The 15,838-nt window shown below is 36.5% G+C and overlaps 1 protein-coding gene across 1 annotated transcript in view; it reads left to right on the top strand.

The window, feature by feature from the left end:
* Nucleotides 1-15,838, top strand: part of ITGBL1 (integrin subunit beta like 1) — a 365,992-nt gene that overhangs the window by 312,462 nt on the left and 37,692 nt on the right. The gene's annotated exons all lie outside the window — the stretch shown is intronic.

Raw genomic sequence — 15,838 nt, 5'->3', positions numbered from 1 at the left:
CTTTGCCTGAAGCTTTTCCTACATTTATTATGCTCAGGAAGATTTAGCTTATGTGTTTGAAGCATTTCTTCTGTCTGAAGACTTTCTCACATTCTCCCTACACTTGTAGGGTTTCCAGGATGAATTTTCTGATGTCACCTAATGGATGACTTCTGCCTGACGACTTTTCCACTTTTCACACTCATTATATTTATGAGGTTTCTCTCCAGTATGAGCTGTTTGATGTTCAAGTAGATATTGCTTACTGCTGAAGGCTTTCCCACATTCATTGCATGTATTGAGGGTACCAGTATGAATGGTTTTTGTTTGTTTGTTTTCATAGCAAGGCATATAATGATGCTAAAGGCTTTGCCACATTTACACTCAGAATGTATTCTTTGAGCACATATGCTATGAAAATGGTAAGTAAAGGACTTTTTATAATGATTAAACTTAAAAAGTTTATTTCCCAAAGAGATTGTATTATGTTTAGTTCTAAAAACTGTTTGAAGTTTTTTTTTTGGTTCCAACTGTATCATACTTATAGAAAAGTATTTTGTAGAAACTCCTTGCTGAGGAATGAGGATTGAGCCCAGACTAATGTTTCTTTTCCTTCCAAAAGTATTATATTCATGAATGCTTAATTTATTCATAATTGTTCTGTGAATGGCTTTTAATTTTCTGTGCAATCTCCCCTTGCTGAACTTCTTTCTCTTTGATTTGAGGGCACAACCCAGTTCAGAATTCCAGGGACAGTCCTTTGGGATTCTCTCCTTAGATAATGCCCCCTTAGGGATACCTGGCTTGGGGTTGTATTCTTGGTTTCACAACTGGTCATCTGAATAATGGAATGTATGCATGTGCTTTTTGGGACTTCTGCTAGAAGAGTGAGTGCTTCTCTTTTCCCCAAATGGGAGAAAAGAGCTGATTTGGAAACTGAAAATGCCCAGTCACACAAATGTCTCAGAGTCCTCCAGCATCATGTCCCTGAACAGGTCCTTCTGGGGAGGTTCCAACAGTCCCCATTCCTTTGGAGAGAAATCTATGTCCACATCTGTGGAAGTCAGAGCTTTCTCAGATCCAGCTGCCAGGAGTCCAGAAGTCATTCTCTTCTTTTCTCCCTCCTCCTCACTTCTCCTTTTGTGGGGAAGGCCAGAGTCTTGAGATGTAATAACTGCTATGTTGGACCATGCCTGAGTACTTAGGCTAATGTGGTGGTTCAGATTCAGAACTGTAATGAAATAAGCCATTTGTAGCCCACCCAGCTGCGCAGGTAGGTGACACAGTGGATAGAGTGTGGGCTTGGAGTCAAGAAGACTCATCTTCCTGAGTTCAAATCTGACCTCAGACACTTACTAGCTGTGTGATCCTGGGCAAGCCACTTTACCCTGTTTGCCTTAGTTTCCTTGTCTGTAAAATGAACTAGAAAAGGAAATGGCAAACCACTCCAGGATCTTTGCCAAGAAAACCCCAAATGAGGTCACAAAGAGTTGGATATAACTGAAAAATGACTGAACAACAACAGATCACCAGATATTCAGATCTCCAGCTGTTCCAGGGTGGTCCCCAGGTCTAGACCCCCATGGGGTCTCCTCACAGGACCAAGTAGCTAGAAGTGAAAGGGATAATCTCATTCACACATCTCCTTTTACAGATCTGAGATCCAGAGAAATTCAGTGATTTGCCCAGGATCACATAGCCAGGATGCAGCAGCTGAGTGGAATGAAAACTTAGGTCCTTGGTCTCTACATCAATGATCTTCCTGTCCCAAGCAACACATCCTCAGTTCCTAGATCCTAAGATACCTCTGAAGATGACCCCAGGAGTGTGCTCACTCAGCCCATCCTCCAACACAAACTCTTTTCTCTGTCTGTCTGTCTGTCTGTCTGTCTGTCTGTCTGTCTCTCTCTGTTTCTCTCTCTCTCTCTCTCTCTCTCTCTCTCTCTCTCTCTCTCACACACACACACACACACACACACACACACACATGCACACATACCAAATGTGGTTTAGGTTAGCCCCTTGATTGACATGCTCACACATACTCACACTCATCCTCATATACCCACATACTCCCACTCATATTTACTCATTCAGCCTCACACATACCCTCACTCTAATAATCACTTACTTGAAAGAGGACAAAGCACTCTTCCATGTGCCCCATCCCAGCTCAAAGATATAATATGTGACTATAAAGTCAGCTTCTCAAACTATAAAAAGTAGAGGAGATATTCTATATGGCCTCAGGGATCCTTTTAGAGATAAGTCTATAATTTTAGTGTAATAAGAAGGAATTTTATTCATTGCTTGGAAGGAGCCCTAGATTTGGAAGCAGAAGTCATAAGTTCATTGGCTTGAAACTAGAAGGGACCTTAAAGCTCACCTGATCCAACCACCTCATTTTATGGGTAAGAAATTCAGTGACATTGTTATTTGCCAGTTGTCACAGAATCAGCAAGTGACAGGGCCAGCCTTGGGACCAGTCCTCTCACTGCAGGTCTGGTGGTCTTACCACTGCTCTACTCTGCCTCTAAGATCCTACAGTAATTCCACAATTCACCACTTGTGTCACCTTGGGAAAATCACTTCTCCTCTCTGGGCCTGAGTCTTTTCATCAGGACAATGAAAGGTTGGAATGAGATCATCTCTAACATATCTTCTCACTCCAAAAATGATGAGACTTTGCTGTTTGTTATTCTAAATGTACTTCCTATCTACCCTGCTTGACATAGGATCTTGAATATTATGCAGTACTTTGGGTAGAGGTGTAGAAAGTCATAATCTTTCACCAATTCTACTGTGTTGTCTCCTTGTGGAGTGGTGTTTTCAAGGTTATGACAGTAGAATATTCATTCTGGTACGTGTTATCAGAATGGAAGGATTTTGAGTACAGGCTCATTGACAGATCACATCTGCTATTTGAAGGTCATCAAAGCTAAATGCAAAGATATCACCCCATAGGTAAGACACATTAGTCCCCTTTGTCTCCACTCACGTAGCCACCATCCAACAGTATGCCCTCATCACCTATTCTTAGAACTGTTGTTAGAGCCTCCTAATTGATCTCTGTTTCTAGTCACTACCTTTTCCTACTAACCATCTGCATGACTGACAAAATAATCTCCCTGATGTACAAGTCTACCCATGCCATTCCTATAATCAAAAATCTTTAATGGCTCCTCATTGCATAAGTAATTTGTAGACACTTGAGCCTGGTATTTAGGTCCTTCAAAATCTGCTCCAATCTACCTTTAAGGTTAGTTTCATAACATGGACCTTTACTTAGTTTCTTTTTTCTTTTCTTTTGGTGAGGTAATTGGGGTTAAGTGACTTGCACAGGGTCACACAGCTAGTGTCAAGTGTCTGGCCTGAGGCCAGATTTGAACTCAGATCCTCCTGACTCCAGGCCCAGTGCTCTATCTAGTGTGTCACCTAACTGCCTCCTACCAAATTTCTTTTCCAGACAAACTGGACCTGACTTTCTATCTCCCTTTTTCCTGTGCATTCACACACAAACCATCCCCAACCTTAGAATGAGAATACTTTTCATCTATTCATTTTATTGAATCCTTAATTTACTTTAAAGCTCGATTCTCTATGCTTCCTCTCATAGCAATACTGACCTAACAGCTTCCTTTAAGTCCCAACTGAAACCCCACCTTCTACAGGAAGCCCTTCCCCAACCTCTCTTAATTCCAATGCTTTCCCTTTGAACATTATTTCCTATTTATCTTGTGTATAGCTTGCTTTATATATATATTTGTTTGTATGTTATCTCCCCTTTTAGATTTTAAACTCCCTGAGGGCAGGGATTATTTTTGCCTCTTTTTGTATCCTCAGTACTTAGCACAGTGCCTGGCACAGAGTAGGTACTTTATAAATGTTTATTGAATGAATGAACTCAAGTATCATCTCCTCTGAGGAGGCTTCTCTGATAATATAGAATTACAGGTGTTTTCCTTTCTAATTTTTCTTTGGATAAGGACTGCTTATCATTTCACACTATTTTAGAGAATTCCCCGGTGAGGAACTTCTTTCTCCCAAAGGGTATCATCTTCCTTCTTTACAACTTAATAGCCTTAGAGAATAGTCTAGAGCATTGATGGGTTGAGAACTATCCAGGATCTCACAGACAGTATGTGCCAATGATAGGATTTGAAGTCAGATCTTCTTGGCCCAGAGGTCAGTTCTCTATCTACTATACAAGGCTGTTGCTTCTATGTATATGTTGAATTCCCAGAAGAATATAAGGTTCTAGATGGTAATAACTTTTGTGGTATTTTTGTTTTCATGTCTTCATTATGTAACATAGGGCTTGATATATACTGGGTGTTTGGTAAATGTGTGTTGAATGATAATCCAACAGCACCAAAAATACAAAAGAGCAAATGTATTATTAAGGGTGGGTGTGGTGTTTTTTTTTTAGGGGTTATAAGGGGGTAGGTGTGATAGTAGATGATTAACACTTTCTTATATATTAGTTTAAGATGATTAAGGCCTTGGAACATTTTGAAGAGGAGGGGCAAAGCAGGAAAAGACATTCACAGAGTTTGAAAGAGAAGGCTTTCCTGGGAATTAGAAGTTGGATAACTCAGGAAGCAAGAGGATGTGATAATGTAGCAAGAGGAAGAAGGAGAGTTTACATCTATCAGATTGGCTAATATGACAGAAAAGGAAAATGATAAATGTTGGAGAAGATGTGGGAAAATTGGAACACTAATGAACTGTTGGTGGAGTTGTAAACTGATCCAACAATTCTGGAGAGCAAATTTGGAACTGTGCATACCCTTTGATCTAGCAATACCACTCTTGGGTCTATATCCCAAAGAGACCATAAAAAGGGAAAAGGATCAACACATACAAAGATATTTATAGCAGCTCTTTTTTGTGATGGCAAAGAATTAGAAATTGAAGGGATGTCCTTCAGTTGGGGAATGGCTGAACAAGTTGTGGTATATGAATATAAAGGAATGTTATAAGAAATGATGAGCAGGCAGATTTCAGAAAAGCTTGTAAATACTTACATGAACTGATGCTGAGTAAAGTGAGCAGAACCAGGAGCATATTATACACAGTAACAGCAACATTGTGTGATGATCAACTACAATAGATTTAGCTCTTCTCAGTAATACCATGATCCAAGATAATTCCAAAAGACTCATAATGGAAAATGATATCCACTTCCAGAGAAAGAACTACGGAGTCTGAATACAGATTGAAGCATACTATTTTTACTTTTTTTGTTTTTTTTTCTTTTTCATATTTTTCCTCTTTTTGTTCTTATTCTTCTTTCACAACATGACTAATATGGAAATATGTTTAACATGAATGTACATGTATAACCTATATCAGATTGCCTGATGTCTTGGGAAGAGAGGAGAGGAGGAAAGGAGAAAATTTTTGAATTCAAAATCTTATAAAATGAATGTTGAAAACTATCTTTACATGTAATTGGGAAAACAAAATACTGTTAAGTGGTGGAGGAGAGAGGAATGAGGAGAGAAGGAAACATTGTCACTGGTTTTGCCTAGCAAAGGCCCTATTGATTATGACAAAGTTAAATCATATTTTCTTTCCATTTTAGGAAATAGTTTTCAATAACTTGTGGGGTTTTGGTAGGTAATTAATTTATGGCCTTTAAAATTGCTTTTAGCTATCTTTTCCAGTTGGATGTAATGGACATCATTCAAAGTTTCAGAATCAATACTGCTAGACTTAAGCTATTAAAATGTGAAAAAATGGGGAACTGCTGTACTAATATAGATTTTTCTTTCATTTTAAAATCCTGTGAGGGCAGATGTTATGAAGGAGTTAAATTAGATCTTGTACAGAAAGCAGTTGAGAACTGTCGATAAGAGGTGAAAGCTAACAAGCCAACATAATAAAGTTTTGACCTTTGAGTTTCTAAAAACATAGACCATGTAATCTTCATTTGATGAAAGTCTTAGATGGATCCCAGAGCTGTTACTTTTCATTTCATCCTATAATTTGGTTGTACTATTTTGTCCTACAATAGAAAATATGCATTCACAGAGGGGCTATCTCTTACTAGCACTGAAATAATGGAACTTTGTTTATAATTGCTTTAAAGTCACTGTTGATAACATCAAAAACAGCCATTTCTTTATAGAGTAGGTTTTAGTATCTTTAAACTTTTTGGTAATTATAGTGATTGGGTGAAATCCTTTTATTCCTAAAATAAGCTTTATTATTTTATTATTTCTGTTTACTTTAGAGGCATACAAGAATTTGCATATAGTTAGGATGCATTAAGAATTGGTCATAAACACTGAGCTTTTTTTCCTATGTGACTAAATTTTTAAAGAGCTTTTTAAAATTTTTTTTTATGCATTGAGAACTACCAGGCAATTACTTAATCCAAGGAGTGAATGTGAAGATTTACTTCTTCCCCTTACTCTATTTTCAGCTCTTCAAGGAAGTAAAATATTTTTTCAGGATTTCTCAGTGATTGAGGCTCCACGATAGAAACTTCCTATTCATCCAGTTCAATTTTTGTCCATTTTCTTCTATAGACAACCCCTTTTAGGATTCATCTAATGTTACAGAAGTGTCTGTCTGGGATGTTCACATTCTATAGATTCCAGAGAAGCTGTCCATCTCACACACTTGTCACATGATCAGCCCACCTTTTTCATTATATATTTGTAGTTACAACCAGGGTTTCCCAAAAGTCTTAGTGCAGTTTAAAGCCTTCAATGATTTAAACTTTAATATTTTAAAGTTTTAGTAGTCTAAAATTGCACAAAGGATTTTGGGGACCCCCTGTATTTTCCTTATGACATTTTTGAGAACAGGCCATTATTTGAAATAGGCTGCAGTTCAGCTGCACCCATCAGGAATGTGTATATTACTTTTGTGTCTTCCACGTGGATATATTCTGATGCTTTATCATGTAGGGAGAAGTGAGTTCAGAAAGTTGATGTGCTATACTGGAAATGTTTAGAGCACCATCTCAGTGGCAGCCTTAGTCCTCTGTCTGAGAATCAATATAGCTAAACATGGAGAGATTTACCTCCAGGAAACTGGTCACTAGGTGATTATTTCTTTAGCTAAATTATGATATTTATAACAGTAACAATAATATAATAAATAACAGTTACAGTGGTAGCACTTTAGGTTTGCAATGTGTACACACACACACACACACACACACACACACATATTTATAATATCTTGTTTGATACTCACAACAACCCTACCAGGTAGGTCCTATTTTCCTTATTTTACATGTAAGAAAATTGAGGATGAGAGATTGTGACTTCCCCAGAGGCACAAAGCTAGTAAGTAAGGCAAGATTTGGACTCGACATTCTTCTCTCTAGCTTATTAAGAGACTACTCATATAATTTTCCTCCTATTTCTCTAACCCTTCCTTCTTATTCTCCTTTGCTGGATCTTCATTCAGCCAGGTCAAGCACACTTAATGTGGGTGTTCCTGAAGGCTCTTGTTTCTCACTCTATGCTTTCTCATTTGGTGATCTTATCAATTCCCATTGATTTAATATAATCTGTATGCTGATAATTCTAAGATCTCCTCATCTAGGTATAACATTTCTCCTAACCTCTGGACTCATTGCTCTAACTCCCTACTAGACACTGTATCTCTAACTAGATGTACTATAGGCATCTAAAACTTAACATGTAAAAACTAAACTCATAATCCAAATCTCTTAACCCTCCCTTATTCCTAACTTTCCTATTACTGTTCAGGGCACCACCTTCCTCCCAGTCACCTCCAAGGCTCACAAACTAGGTGTCATGCTCAACATCTCACTCTTTCACCACTTTTCACATCCATTCAGTTTTCAAGTCCTGGAATGTTCTACCTTTGTAACGTATCTCAAGTACCACATTCCTCTGACACTGTGATCACTATGATGCGGTCCCTCATCACCTCACTCCTGGACCACTGCAATAGCCTTCTAGTTGTTCTCCCTGTTTCAAATCTGTCCACACACAAGTTCATCCTCCACTCAGCTGTTTAAATTGATTTTCTTAAATTCATGTCTGACCGTGTTATTAAAATAAATACCAGTGGCTCCCTATTGCCTCCAGGATCAAATCTAAAATCATCTCTATGTATTCAAAACTCTTCATCCGTTTACCCACTCCTATCTTTTCCAGTTATTCTATATTTTATCTCCATCCCCAACCCTCACGCTATAATTGTATCTTCTACAAATAGCCTTACTTAATCTACCTTAATACTAGTAGCTTCACCCTGTTGCTTATTTTAAATTCATTTTGTATCTATCTTTTTGGTGCATAATTGTTTGTATATAGTCTCCTCCATTAGACTGAGATTCTTGAGAGCAGAAATCATCTATTTTTTAACCTTTCTTTACATCACCCATGCCTAGCACAGTGTCTGGCACATAGTAGGCACTTAATAAATGCGTTCTGACTTCTTAACTTGACTTCTACTTCTATGACTTTGTATACATTTTCTCCCATGCTTATGATACACTGTCTCTCTGCCTTCCCCATACTCCATCTTTTGCTTCTTTTAAAGCTCAGCAGAAGTACTACCTCCTGGGGCAGCTAGGTGGTGCAGTAGATAGAGCACTAGCCCTGAAGTCAGGAGGACCTGAGTTCAAATCTGGCCTCAGACCAAACACTTGACACTTACTAGCTGTGTGACCCTGGACAAGTCACTTAACCCCAATTGCCTAAAAAAAAAAAATAAAAAGAAGAGGTACTACCTCCAACAAGAGTTTTTTTTTTGTTTTTTTTTTTTTATGGAGGTGGAGCCAAGATAGTGGAGTACAGGCAAGAAGTCACCTGAACTCTCCCAATTTCCCCCCCAAATAACTTTTAAATAATGCTTCAAATAGAATTCTGAAACAGCAGAACTAATAAAAGGTCAGGGTGAACAATAATTCAAATTAAGAAAAACAAATTAAATGCATATTTTTCAGACTATTAGGCATAAAATTACATACAACAAATTAGTTGGAGACTAAATAATCTAATTCTAAAAAAATGAGTGTATCAAAGAACAAATAATAGAAATAATCATTTCATTATATTTAATCAATTTCATTAAAGAGAATGATAACAATGAGACAACATGCCACGATTTGTGGGATGGAGCCAAAAAAGTGTTTAGGGAAAATTTTATATCTATAAATGTTTACATCAATAAAATATAGAAACAGCAGAGTAAGGATTTGGGCATGCAACTAAAAAAAAACCTAGAAAAAGGACAAATAAAAAATCCCCAATTAAACACCAAATTGGAAATATAGAAAATCAAAGGAGGGATTAATAATATTGAAAGTTAAAAAAAAAAAACAGGAAACAAAAAAAGTTGAATAAATAAAACTAAGAGCTGGTTTTATGAAAAAATAATAAAATAAATTGGTAAATTTGATTTTAAAAGAGAAAGAAAACCAAATTACCAGTACCAAAAATGAATAAGGGTATATTTACCACCAATGAAGATGAAATTAAAAATAATTATTAAGAGCCATTTTGCCCAATTACATGCCAATAAATCTAACAATTTAAGTGAACTGGATGAATATTTATAAAAATATAAATTGCCCAAATTAGTAGAAGAGGAAGTAGAATACTTAAATATACCCTCTCTTAGAAAAAGAAATTAAATAGGCCCTAAATGATTTCCCTAAGAAAAAATCCCCAGGACCGTATGGATTTACAAGTGAATTTTACCAAAACATTTAAAGAACAATTACTTCCAATGCAATATAAACTATTAGGGAAACTAGCAAACAAGGAATCCTATAAAATTCTTTTTATGACATAAATATGATGCTGATACCTAAACCAGAAAGAGCAAAACCAGAAAGAAAACTATAGAACAATTTCCCTAATAAATATTAGTGCAAAAATTTTTAATAAAAATTAATAAAAATTTTAATAAAAATTTAATAAAATGCCAGCAATATATTATAAAGAAGGACTAAGTGACATTTATACCAAGAGTGCAAGGCTAGTTCAATATTAGAAAAAACTATCAGCATAATTGACCACATCAGTTACAAAAAAAAAAGCAACAACAAAAATAATATGATTATCTCAATAAATGCAGAAAAAAGCTTTTGATAAAATATAAGGCTCATTCCTATTACAAACACAAGAAAACATAGGAATAAGTGGCACTTTCCTTAAAATGATAAATAGTATTTATCTAAAAGCAACAGCAAGCAAGCATTATCTGTAATGGTGATAAGCCAGAAGCCATCCCAGTAGTGTCAGGTATGAAACAAGGATGCCTGTTATCATTCCTATTATTCAATATTGTACTAGAAACACTAGCTATAGCAATGACAGAAGAAAAAGAAATTGAAAAATTAAAAGAGGCAATTAGGAAATAAAACTATCACTCTTTGTAGATGATATGATGTTATGCCTAAAGAATCCTAGAGAATCAACTACAAAACTAGTTGAAATAATTTACAACTTCAACAAAGTTTCAGACTATGAAATAAACCCACATAAACCATCAGCATTTCTCTGTATTACCAACAAAGTCGAGTAGAAAGAGATAGAAATAGAAATTACATTTAAAATAACTGCAGACAATCTAAAATACTTGAGACTCTATCTTCAAAGACAAACCTAGGAGCTATCTGGACACAATTACAAAACACTTGTTGCACAAATAAAGTAAGATCTAATCACTTGGAGAAATATTAATTGCTTATTGACAGGCCAAGCCAATATAATAAAAGTGACAATTCTACTAAACTTATTCAGTGCCATTCCAATCAAACTATGAAACAATTATTTTATACAGTTAGAAACTAATAATAATAAAATTCATCTGGAAGAACAAAAGGTCAAGAATATTAAGGGAATCAATGGAAAAAAAAAGTGAAGATGGCTTGGCCATACTAGATCTCAACCTGCATTGCAAAGTGGTAATTATAAATTATCAATCTGGTACTGGCTAAGAAATAGTATGGTAGATCAGTGCAATAGATCAGGTACACAATACATAGTAGTAAATGACCATAGTAATCTAGTGTATGATAAACTTAAAGGTCTGAGCTTTTGGGATAAGAACTCACTATTTGTCAAGAATTGTTGGGAAACTTGGAAAGCAACTTGGCAGAAATGAGGTGTAGACCAATATCTCACACAGTATACCAAGATAACATCAAAATGGATACATTATTTCAAGAGATCTATTAATAAAGGAAGAATTTATGACCAAACAAGAGATAGAGAATGTTATAGAAAGTTACCTGGATAATTTTATTACATTCAATTAAAAAGTTTATGCATAAACAAAACCAATTCTATTAAGATTAGAAGGAAAGCAGGAAACTCAGGGAAAAAAAATTACAGCAAGGTTACATTTCTCAAATGTAAAAAAGAATCATGTCAAATTTATAAGAAGATGAGTCATTCCCAATTGGTAAATGGTCAAAGGATATTTAAAGGCAGTTTTCAGAGAAAGAAATCAAAGATATCTATGGTCATATGGAAAAAATGTTTTAAATCACTACTTATTAGAGAAATGCAAATTAAAACAACTCTGGGGTTCTACCTCACACCTATCAGATTGACTAATATGACAGAAAAGTAAAATGACAAATATTGGAAGAGATGTGGAAAAATTGGGACACTAAATGCACTAATGGAGGAGTTGTAAATTGATCCAACCATTCTGGAAAGCAAGTTGGAACTATGCCCAAAGGGCTATAAAACTGTGCATACTGTTTGACCTAGCAATATTACTAGGTCTGTATTGGTCAATGAATGAACAAATTGTGGTATGTGATTGTGATGGAATTCTATTGTACAATAAGAAATGATGAGCAGGATGTTTTTGGAGCAACCTGGGAAGACTTATACAATCTGATGAAAAGGGAAGTGAGCAGAACCAGGTGAGCATTGTACATACTAACAGCAACATTGTATGATCAATTGTGAATGTTTTAGCTATCCTCAGCAAAATAACGATCTAAGACAATTCCAAAGGATTTTTGATGAAAAAATGTTATCCATATCATCCATTGATTGGGAGACAGAGTTCCTTTGTAAGTTCCTCAGAGTTACAGAGTAAATGAGACAGATTCACCATCAACTGACCTGGAGAGAGAAAACTAATAGTCACATTCTCTAAGTGGATAATAGAGAAAGAATGTTTACTCTACCTGCCTGAGGAAGACCCTGGATGTGTAGGTGTGTATATGGGAGGTGAAGCATGGCAACTAGATAAAAAGCAAAAGATGTTTTAAGGAGCCATGAGGCATTCAAGCCTTTGGCATGAAAGCTAGAGCATATTGTAATCCTTCCATAGCCCTTGTGGTACCATCTCTTGGGGGAAGAGATGCTATGTAACGGGGAGAATAAATAAAAGAGACATGTGAGTGATGGAGTGTGTGTGGAAGAAGACACATGCTGCAAGGAGATAGGACTCATGATATCTGGCAGAAAGGAGGACAGCCTCCATGTGGTAAAGCTTCTATGTAAGAATTTTTAGAAGAGTAATGATACATGGAATCCCAGTATGAAAGAGCAAACCAGGAATCCTTTCCTCTTTCTGGAAGTATCAGCAAGGTAGTACTGTAAGTTATGGAGGACTTTACAAGTCTTTGATGGGATAGATGCTCCTCATCCATTCTGTATGAAACAAATCATAATTTTCTTTTTCAAGGCTTTCTATGAGCTGAGAAGTGAATATTTTCAGGCTCAAGTGAGTTCATTTAATAATGATTTCTTAACATGAAAACATTTAGTTTAATAATGATTTCTTAACATGAAAACATTTAGTTTTCACCACCAATGATATATATGTATATATGTGTGTGTGTGTATGTATGTATGTGTATATATATATATATATATACACATGTAAGTATATCGTGCCTGACTCTGTGATTCCATGTACTACCACAGCATGCCAGGCCCTTCTATCCTCCACTTCTGTCTTTTGAAGTCTGTCCAAGTTCATGTTTGTTGTTTCCATGATACTATCTATCTCATCCTCTGCCATCCCCTTTTCCTTCTACCTTCAATCTTTCCCAACATTAGGGTCTTTTCCAGTGAGTCCAGTGAGTCTCACTATGTGGCCTAAGTATTTAAGGTTCAGCTTCTGTATTTGACCTTCCAGTGAACACTCTACTGGGGTTTGGGACAGATATTATTAGGTAAACACAAGTTTTCTACAAAGTAAATTCAAGTCACTTTGTGAAGAGGGAATAGTACTAATTTTGTGATGAGCTTTGGAAAGGACTTGGGAGATAGCTGTGCTAAAGGCACATAGGAAGGTGATTGAAAGTTGCATATAGTGATCAGTAAGGAGGGGAGTTTGGTATGAAGTACACAGTGGAAACTATAGAAGTAGTCTTCAAAGGTAGATTGAAGCCAGTCTGTCAAACAGAGAGTTTGTATTTTTTTGGAAATGAAAGGGAGACTTTGAAGTCTCTTGAGCAGTATAACCCATTCTTAAGCAATATAAATTTGCCTGGATGGATGGATTGGAGAGAAGAGAATTGAGGAAGGGTATTGGGAGGCTATTGTGGTCCATATGAGAGATGATGAGGGTTTGAATTAGAGTGATGTCTCTGTGAATAGAGAGGAGAGTGATGTGATTTTAGAATAGGCAAGATCTGGCAAATGATGAATCCAGATAATGAAGGAGACCATCAAGGTTGAAAACCTGGATGACTGGAAGGGTGGCAGTATGTTTGACAGAAATAGAAAGGTTAGGAAGGGGAATAATGAATTCTGGATTGGATATGTTGTATTTGAGATTCCTATGGGCCATCCAGGTGAAGATGTTCACAGGACATTTGTGGTGCATGTCTTGACCCCAGGAGAGGACTGGATGTGTAGATTTGAGAGTCTTCTACACAGAGGTGATAATTGAGTCCATGGTAGCTGACAAGATCTCTGTAGGGGAAAAATAGTGAAGAGAGAAAAGAAAAGAGGACCAAGGACAGAACCCCAGGGTACAACAAACTTTAGAGTGATGGACACAGAATGTGTGTGTTCTTGGGGAAGATATTTATCTTACTCTCACTGAATGGAGTCTCTTGACAACTCTACCCCCGCCCCAACCCACTATGGCCTCAAATGTTAGTCCTTTCTGATTTTTGTCTATGGTTATATTTAGATACCTTGTGAGCCTGAGTGCTTATATAAGATATTTGGTTCCTACCCTTTGTTCCTATAACAAAAGATACTGAAAGTGAGCTCCCAGTGAGAAGTATAGAAGTCTATCCAAAATGTACCTCAGTATTAAGAGGGAGCCTCTAACACAAGGGTTATGTATTAGTGTGAATGGATACACATATTATCACAAATTGAAAGCTGGAAGGAACTTTAGAAATAATCAAGTTCAACCTCCTCTTTTTACAGATGAAGAAACCAAGGCAAAGAGGTTAAACAATTTGCCCAGGGTCACACAGCTATTAATTGTCTGAGGCAGGGTTTGAAATCAAGTATTCCTGACTCCAAGTTCAGTTATGTATCCACTATAGTCCAATCCTCTCACTTTACTAATGTGAAAACTGAGGCCCAGAGTTTAGGTAGCTTGCCTAAGGGCTACCAACTCACGGAGATGGGATTAAAACTCATGCTTTTTGATACCAAATACAATGTTTCCCGCCTACACCCCATTTAATATTCCATTACTAGCATAGCTCTGAGAGTAGGAGCAAAGATCTACCCAGTTATGGTGGAAACTGGATTGGGTCATCTGTAAAGATCTTCAGAAGAAACAGTGAGGATTCTAGTGGTGGTCATCCCTATGGTATTCTAGCTCACATTTATAAACTAATTTAAGGTTTAAAAAAGCAATTTACATGCATCTGATTTTTCTGTCCATATCAATCCTGTGAAGTAGGAAGTATTATTATCCCCATTTTACAAATGAACAAAGTGAGGCTCAGAGGGGATAAGTTACTTGTCCAGGGTGAGACAGCGTGTGTGTGTGTGTGTGTGTAGGGAGAACACGAATTTATTAAGCTTTCATCATATGTCAGATACTGTGCTAAGTGCCTTAAAAATATAATCTTATTTGATTCTCAAAACAATTCTGGGAGGTATGTGTTATTATTATTATTCCTATTTTATAGTTGAAGAAACTGAGGCAGACAGAGGTTAAGTGGCTGACTCAGGGTTACAGAGCTAGTAAGTGTCTGAAGCTGGACTGAACTCAGGTCTTCCTCACTCCAAGATCTGTGGTCTGTCCGTTGAACCACCTGTTTGTCTGCCTCTGAAGTCAGGGCAGAATCTGCTAGGCCAGACTGCCATTGCTGTGTTCTTCTATGTAACCTCTATGAGGAGAAGACCTGATTCTTATTTGCATCATTGGACTTAATAACTTTTATTTCAAATAGACATTTCGATTGAATAAAATTAGCATGTTTTATCAAAACGCTCTTTTTGAATCTATTTGGTTGTCAATGAGCCTATTTAGTTGAACTTTGTCATTGCTTCTATTGTGAGTATTGAATTATAGAGCTACACTCTATTTTTCTTATTGTAAAGGCACAGATTTAAAAAAAATATATTTGGCCTCAACTCCAAACTGAAATACTTTAATAAGGTTTCACAAATATCCAAAGATTTACAAGAGATAGTAGAGACAGCCATGAAGGAACCCAGGAAAATTTTGGTGAACTTCCTGTAATGATAGTGGTTGATCTAATAATAGATTGTAGGAGCTCTCTCGGGCCACAACTATATTTTGGGAAAAACAATGCCTGTTTCTCAGATTAATTTTAATTTAACAAGCACTTATTATGTATCCACTATTTGCAAGGCACTGCACTAGTAGCCAGATAGACAAATAGTCTATAGAAAGTAGCTGGATAATATATAGAATGAAATAATCCCTGCTCTCAAGGAGATTG

This window comes from Vombatus ursinus, unplaced genomic scaffold, assembly GCF_900497805.2.
Source record: "Vombatus ursinus unplaced genomic scaffold, bare-nosed wombat genome assembly UNPS02010304.1, whole genome shotgun sequence".
Classification (NCBI taxonomy): Eukaryota; Metazoa; Chordata; class Mammalia; order Diprotodontia; family Vombatidae; genus Vombatus; species Vombatus ursinus.
Note: the sequence above shows the minus strand (reverse complement) of the source record. Positions and strands in the feature narration are given on the sequence as shown.